The sequence below is a fragment of the Schistocerca cancellata genome, chromosome 3 (genome assembly GCF_023864275.1).
Source record: "Schistocerca cancellata isolate TAMUIC-IGC-003103 chromosome 3, iqSchCanc2.1, whole genome shotgun sequence".
NCBI classification, from domain to species: domain Eukaryota; kingdom Metazoa; phylum Arthropoda; class Insecta; order Orthoptera; family Acrididae; genus Schistocerca; species Schistocerca cancellata.
This window is the reverse complement of record NC_064628.1, coordinates 273,235,943-273,244,776: the sequence shown is the minus strand read 5'-3', so window position 1 is coordinate 273,244,776 and position 8,834 is coordinate 273,235,943.

Genomic DNA, 8,834 nt, shown 5'->3' with positions numbered 1-8,834 from the left:
TAATGTCCCGTTAACATCGTTGATTCCCTCAGCTCCACCAGATTCAATTTTACCATGCCAAGTACCCTTCTTTTAGTATTGGTGCTATTCATCTTGCATTTTCAATGCTGATTATCCGTATCTTTAGTAGTTTCTGGCAGTATTAAGATATCGCCGATAAATCTCGTAATGTTTGTTCCCCATGATTTTTAATTTTGTTTCCAAATTTCTCCTTGGTTTCCCTTACAGCTTGCCGAGTATACACTACTGGCCATTAAAATTGCTACACTACGAAGATGACGTGCTACAGACGCGAAATTTAACCGACAGGAAGAAGATGCTGTGATATGCAAATGATTAGCTTTTCAGAGCATTCACACAAGGTTGGGGCCGACGCCGACACTAACAACGTGCTGACGAGAGGAAACTTTCCAACCGATTTCTCATACATAAACAGCAGTTGACTGGCGTTGCCTGGTGAAACGTTGTTGTGATGCCTCGTGTAAGGAGGAGAAATGCGTACCATCACGATTCCGACTTTGATAAAGGTCGGATTGTAGCCTATCACGATTGCCGTTTATCGTATCGCGACATTGCTTCTCGCGTTGGTCGAGACCCAATAACTGTTAGCACAATATGGAATCGGTGGGTTCAGGAGGTTAGTACAGAACGCCGTGCTGGATCGCAACGACCTCGTATCACTAGTAGTCGAGATGACAGGCATCTTATCCGCATGGCTGTAACGGATCGTGCAGCCATGTCACGATCCCTGAGTCAACAGATGGGGACGTTAGCAAGACAACAACCATCTGCACCAACAGTTCGACGACGTTTGCAGCAGCATGGACTATCAGTTCGGAGACCGTGGCTGCGGTTACCCTTGACGCTGCATCACAGACAGGAGCGCCTGCGATGGTCTACTCAACGACGAACCTGGGTGCACGAATGGCTAAACGTCATTTTTTCAGATTTCATGATGGTCGCATCCGTGTTTGGCGAAATCGCGGTGAACGCACATTGGAAGCGTGTATTCGTCATCGCCATACTGGCGTATCACCCGGGGTGATGGTATGGGGTGCCATTGGTTACACGTCTCGGTCACCTCTTGTTCACGTTGACGGCACTTTGAACAGTGGACGTTACATTTCAGATGTGTTAAGACCCGTGGCTCTACCCTTCATTTGATCCCTGAGAAACCCTACATTTCAGCAGGATAATGCACGACCGCATGTTGCTGGTCCTGTACAGGCCTTTCTGGATACAGAAAATGTTCGACTGCTGCCCTGGCCAGCACATTCTCCAGATCTCTCACCAATAGAAAACGTCTGGTCAATGATGACTGAGCAACTGACTCGTCACAATACGCCAGTCACTACTCTTGATGAACTGTGGTATCGTGTTGAAGTTGCATGGGCATCTCTACCTGTACACGCCATCCAAGCTCTGTTTGACTCAATGCCCAGGCGTATCAAGGCCGTTATTACTGATTTCTCAGGATCTATGCACCCAAACTGCGTGAAAATGTAATCACATGTCAGTTCTAGTATAATATATTTGTCCAATGAATACCCGTTTATCATCTGCATTTCTTCTTGGTGTAGCAATTTTAATGGCCAGTAGTGTACATATAGAAAAACATCAGGGGTAAGATAAAACCCTGTCTCACTCCCTTTTCAGTTCCTTTTTCCTTTCATGTCTTTCGACTCTTATGAACGTAATCTGGTTTCTGTGCAAGGTGTAAATAACCTTGCACGCCCTTTATTTAATCCCGGCCTCCTTCACAATCCTGTATAACATTTTCAATATTGAACTGTCGCTCACAGCAATAACGGTAGATCGTATCTCGTGTCGCTGGAAGTTCGTGAACACCTGCTAGAACACTGTGCGCAGAGTTTCGTTTGCTGTGGCAGCAACCATACGTGAGACTCTCTCCTCGGTGAGTGTTCCCCGTGAAGCCTGCCATGAAGGATGACCCAGTTTCTGGCGGTAGCGCTTATCGCGCAGCGACCGGCGCGGCGGCCGCTGGCAGGCGATGCGTGACACGAGGGGCAGCGCTCGGCACGCCAAGTTCCTGGCCCCGCTGACCCAGTGACCCGAGGTTTCACGGCCTCGCTTCCTGATTTCTCCCCTAAACGCTAACATTTTATAGCTTCGAAGGCCAGTCCTTCACAGATAGCCCGTCGGGCCCTCATAACAATGGAGAAAGGTTACTGGAATAGGTGACTCGCTCCACAGACAAATGACGAGCCATCAAATTTAGTGTCTCACACATTTTACAAGCATGTAAAACATTCTCAGTATTCTTGCCGCGTCAGTTCTGGATAAAATCTCGAGCTTTCGACGATTACCTCCATCGTCATCGTCAGAAGCTGACTGTCTTCACTGCTGCTGTGGTAGCCTCTATATAGCCCGCGCACGGCTTCTGATTGGTCGGCTTATGATTGGTCGGCGATTACGTACTGCTGTCACAGACAATGTCACTGTGTGCGCCGGTGGCGCCACCACTTCCGTTGGAACGTAAACCTTGGATGGAACGTCTCTGCTGCTTCTCTGCATCAAGTTCTCGTTTCCATGCACAGCTCAGATGGTATCCGCTATGGCGGTTAAAGTTATTTTAGCTCATTCTTATTTCAACAGCCTCCTTAATAACAGAATCCCAGTACGTGGAGGCATGGGACAGAAGTTTTGTTTCCTCGAACAATATTTTATGTTTGTTCGTGAGGCTGTGCTCCGCAATTGCCGATTTCTCCAGTTCTCTATTTTAGATATGGCGTTGGTCTTCTGCACAGCGGTCGGAAACGGTACGAATAGTCTGACCTATACACTCACAGGGTATATAATAAACTCCAGGGACCCTGAGGCCGAGATTGTCCTTAACAGGGCGCATCATCTCCTTAATTTTCTTAGGAGGACGAAAAATCGGTCTAATACCTCGTCTTCGCAGGACTGTTCCTATTTTGCTGGAAATCGCGCCACAAAAAGGAAGAACCGCAATCAGTGTTTCATACTGTGAGTGTACAGCATTTTTAGGTTTACTTATTTTTGGGGAACGCTTCCTTTATATCGCGCGCACTGTAGTCATTCTTTCGGAACACGTACTTTAGATGGTTAATCTCGGACCTTAAGTGGTCCTCGTCAGAAACAGTTTTTGCTCTATATACCAATGTGTTCAAAACGGCTCTCTTCTGAGCAGGTTGATAGAAACTCTGAGCATTCAGGTATAAATAGGTATGCGTCGGCTTACGGTATACAGAGTGGCCAAGACGCCCGTCCGCCTGTCGTTGTACTAAAACGTCTAAGAAAGGCATTCTCCCTTCCTTCTCCATCTCGACAATGAACTGGATGTTCGAATGTATGCTGTTCATGAAATAAGAATGAGCCAAAATAACTTCAACCGCGATAGCGGATACCATCTGAGCTGTGCATGGAAACGAGAATTTGATGCAGAGAAGCAGCAGAGACGTTCCATCCAAGGTTTACTTTCCAACAGAAGCGGTGGCGCCACCGGCGCACACAGTGACATCTTCTGTGACAGCAGTACGTAATCGCAGACCAATCATAACCGACCAATCAGAAGCCGTCCACGGGCTATAGAAAGGCTATCACAGCAGCAGCGAAGACAGTCAGCTCCTGACGATGACGATGGAAGTAATCGTCGAAGCCGGCCGGGGTGGCCGAGAGGTTCTAGGCACTACAGTCTTGAACCGCGCCAGCGCTCCGGTCGCAGGTTCGAATCCTGCCTCGGGCTTGGGTGTGTGTGGTGTCCTTAGGTTAGTTAGGTTTAAGTAGTTCTAAGTTCTAGGGGACTGATTACCTTAGAAGTTAAGTCCCATTGGGCTCAGAATCATTTGAAACCATTGTGAATCGTCGAAAGCTCGAGATTTTATCCTGAACTGACGCAGTAAGAATACCGAGAATGTTTTAAATATAAGTGCCGTCGTGAAAAACTTCGGTCCCACATTTTACAAGTATTCTAATTTTGTGGAAATTATGCCATGGAGGAATGAATTTTTACGGTAAACACTTCGATTCGTCTCCCTCTCTTCGATTCAATGCAAATAGTGACCTCATACTGAATGAAGTGGTATTTCCTAGCGAGGTATATTTACACTGCTGCGTGACATCACAGACGCTAATTTCGAGCGCAGGTGGTCCAGGAGAACGTTGGTTCAAATATCACTCAAGCCTTCCTGAATGAGGTTTCTGCTGATTTCCCTAAACCGCGTAAGGCATTTTCCTTCCTACAAAAAGACACAGTCGATTTCCTTCCCCAATCCAGGGTTCTGTTTATCGTCGACGGGACGCTAAACTCAAATCGTCCACCTTCCGCTTTTTTCAGCTGACAATTCCCGTTTGTTGTACAATGCCACTATCGACCTGTAGAGAGCGACTTGTGCACCCAATCCACAGTACTGTTACCTCCCTTTTTCCGATTGGACTTCTGTCCCATTCGGCAGCCTCTATTGCTTCACTGTAGACGCTCTCATAGTACCTGGTGGTTATAATTAAAGTACAGCTACTCACAGAGGTCCGGTGTTGGTATGTAATTACCGTATAGCAGCCCATTAGTATAGATATACTAATTGGTTAATACGGAACCGATTTCAATGGAAAAAATGGTTCTAAAAAAGGAAGTTCCACTTGTGGCCACCAGGTGCAAATCTCGCGCTGTACAACTTTTGTATGGGGTATGACATCCACGCTGACATTTTACATACCGCCAGGATAGCCGAGAGCGCTAATGCACTGCTTCCTGGACTCAGGTAGGCGCGCCGGCCCCGGATCGAATCCTCCCAGCGGATTAACGACGAGGGCCAGTATGCCAGCCAGCCTGGATGTGGTTTTTCAGTGGTTTTCCACATCCTGCTAGATGAATACTGGGCTGGTCCCCACGTTCCGCCTCAGTTACACGACTCACAGACATCTGAAACCGTTCGCACTATTTCATGACTTACACTAGACTCTACAGCCGGGGTCCACTACTTCCGTCCCGGGGGGTTCGGGGTGGCGGCAGGAAGGGCATCCGGCCACCCTCTGCAATTAAAACTGCCAAATCCGTCATCACATAGCCGACCCTGCGTTGGATCAGGACAGAGGCCCGAGAAAGAAATAAAGAAGGAAAGAACGCTAGTAACACTACAGCTATCCAGAAGTGGGAAACTGTTTTATGTGAACAGCAGTGCTGTACTGAGAGACATTCACAGACTTGAAAGGTCTGTGGAGAAACTCGATGTCATTAAATGTTTTAAAGAAGTGATAATGGAATTCCAAAACATGGGTCAGCTCAGTGTGGCACCTGGAGGAGGAAGGTGCCCTATCTGGGTGGAGGTTACTGTTGAAGTCGCTGTTGCTGTAACTGACAGTGCAGCACATGCCCCAGTGCTAGTACTCGTCACAATAATAGGTCATCGTGTGGTCAACACTATGAAAAGTTTTGCTGCATATATTACATGGGTACTCAAACAAGATCCCAGATAGTGCAGTAACTGAAGGTATGCAGACGAGACTGGCATCAACCCAAATTGTGGGTTGCCTTCATTGGGGCAAGCATACAATCAGAGGCAAACCTATTGTTCTCTTTTGATTGACAGGTACTTAAGCTATTGTTCTGCTAAGAGAATAATGACCTCCTGGGAATAATCCATCCTTTTGATTGACAGGTCCTTAACCTATTGTTCAGTTAAGTGGTTTTCTGTGCCACCCCCTTCCACTCCCACTCCTTCCTCGCCTCCCCTCATCCTCATTCACCTCTCTGGGACTCCCCTCGCCAATACAGGCACACTTTTGATACCAATTTGATAGACTAATTAATAAACTCAGTAAATTAAACTGGAGGACATCCCAGCCCTCCCTCTCCCCTCCTCTACATTGACATTGGCAGGAAAAAGAATCAATTGATTGGCCATTTGGCGAAAAGTCGATGGCTGTATATGGAATATTGTTTAAACACTTTAGTCAATGTATGGAATATTGTCTATTTAAACAATTTATAGGATGCAGGGTGGTACAAGCAATATAGTTTATTTAAAGAATTTGTCAGGAAATCGATTGCAGTGTATGGAATATTTACACAACTGAGCCACTTTTTCATTCCTATCATGTAAGGCACATGTAATTACACTGTCACAGATCGCTTAAACATAGCTAAAAACTCTCTCACGTCTCGCCAGGGCACTTGGAAAAGCCAGCGGGCTCACCGCACCGCTGCGAACTGTCGGCCGCCCCACAGCTGTGACGCCGGCCGCTGTGGCCAAGCGGTTCTACGCGCTTCAGTCCGGAACCACGCGGCTGCTACGATCGCAGGTTCTAAACCTGCCTCGGGCATAATGACCCCCTGGGGATAATCCATCCTTTTGATTGACAGGTCCTTAACCTATTGTTCAGTTAAGTGGTGATGTCAGTTAAGTGTAATGTCCTTAGGCTAGTTAGGTTTAAGTAGTTCTAAGTCTAGGGGACTGATGACCTCAGATATTAAGTCCCGTTGTGCTTAGAGCCATATGAACTATCAGCTACGTGAAGTACCACGCTAATACCCAAACAACAGCGTCAAGTGGCGAAAACGCTTTGACATTGATACCAGAGAAATTCCTGACGAAACACATTCTCTCTCTCTCTCTCTCTCTCTCTCTCTCTCTCTCTCTCTTTTCTCTCCCTCTCTTGCAAGGGGCCATGTCATGCTGTGTGCCACTGCCAGACCTGCACGCACCGTAGGTCGAGGTCAGCCAGAATCGTAACCAAAGCAGCATTTACCTGGTAAACCAACAGCTTTGGATGTCTTGGAAATATTCCCTCACTCTATCAGATTGACTGACTAATTAATTAAATCGATAACCACTGTGTGCGACAGATTTTTCTTGCTTCCTATTAGTGGATACTAGGAATGAAATATTTGGCGAGATTCAATCCTGCAGCCACCCGGTTTCCAAATCCAGCTGGATCTGTTTTCCCTTGCCTCCTATCGGTGGATACTGACGCAGTTAGGTAATATGGTAGGAGGTCCATTACGTCTGAGGTAGATGAAAATGTCAAACTTCAGCTCAGTTGCATGCTATGTCCCTAAACAATTTACAGGAGGGGCGGGACAGACGCATGTTTACGAAACAACAATCAGACACAATAAATTGATGAATCGCGAGTTTGACATCGCGATTGGGTTTTTAAAGCGTTATAGAATTCCTAAAATGGATCTCTCCGCTACATTTGGAAGGAGAAGGTAGGGTCTACCACATGATGAGATAATAACAATAACAACAAATACCTCTGCAAGACAGAGTCCACTGCAGTGTGTTGAGAAGCACTAAGCACGACACACTTAAACTGTGATCCTATCTCTAGTAACGATTTGTCATGACTAGATATCGGAGATCGCTCTCAGTCGGAATTTATATCGCAATTTGGTTTTTAAAGCGCTATGGAATTCCTAACTTGGTTCTCTCAGCTACATGCAGAAGGAGGAAGAGCCTACTGTGTGATAGGATAGCAACAACAAATACCACTGCAATGTATTGAATCTATGTTCTTGTGGCCATAGACTCAGCAAGTAACATTAGAAATTTAACTACAATTCTGATCAAAATAACACGAACATCTAACACCATCCGAAAATAAATCCTCTAGTGTCAAATTTCTTTGAAAGAATGAGAGCTTTCATTGTTTGTTTCTTACACCGCGAGAGAGTTACTTGAGAAGGAAAAACATCTGAAACCAATTTGCACTCACCAATGTACTGAACTACTGTCCACTGGCTGCAAATTGTCGCCTGCTGCCTGTGGGTTGGTCACGGCCAGTTGTTGGCAACAGCTAAATGCATATCTTGTACCACCAATTCCCTACCATGTACACATCAAAATAGAGCCAAGGTTATTTGACACCAAATGTAGCGGGTTGGGGTTTAGTGACACTATATATTGAGTGTCAGTGATGGAGGGGAGCAAAGATCATTATTTTGTCAGGGATGGTGGGAGGGAAAGCAACACTTTGAAGGTGATGGAATGGGCTCTTCCCTTGGCTTAATGGGTGAGGTGTGATTGAAACATTGGCCATTTGAACAAACAGAGTAATACAATTCCTCGCGGTTACGGAGCAGCGGAGTCATATCGTGCAGATCCCAGTGGCCGCTGATATGGCAATGGCTCGTGTTGCGGCGGTTCATCAGTGGCAGTCTTCCATTCAGTAACGTACCCGTCACTCAGTGCGATGGCGGCGCGGTCTTCTCCTTGTGAATTAGTTCGTTGCGTCATTGACAAGTGGCTATGGCGTGGTGCGAAATGCTCCGCCTCAAAATCGAACCAGTGACCCTCACGTAAAGCTATCTGGCGAGGCGGCACTCTTTTCGTCCTCACTAGCCACCTGCGTAAGTACCACACAAACTTCTTCCTGGCAACATCTGGGATAGCAAAATGTTCAAATGTGTCTGAATTCCTATGGGACCAAACTGCTGAGGGCATCGGTCCCTAGACTTACACACTACTTAAACTAACTTACGCTAAAGATAACACACAGATCAATGCCCATAGGAGGACTCGAGCCTCCGGCGGGAGTGGCCGCCCGATTCGTGACATGGCGCCTCCAACCGCTCTGGGATCGCATCTTCTGCGATGACCTACTGGCACAGTACTGACGTCTTCTTCTATCGATTAGTGTAGCAGCTAGATCGTTGTAGCAGCGTATGATGTCCACCGGCTAATCATCAGTCCATCCATCCAAGCGACGTTTCTCCGTGTCTTCTTTCCCCCCTCGAAGGACCTGCTCATTCCCGTTCGTTGTTGATATTTATTAGGTGTTTTCGCCGATGTCGCGAAGTTGCTACGGCGGTGACTGGCTCTTCAGTTTCTGATCTATGCTTCACACATTGG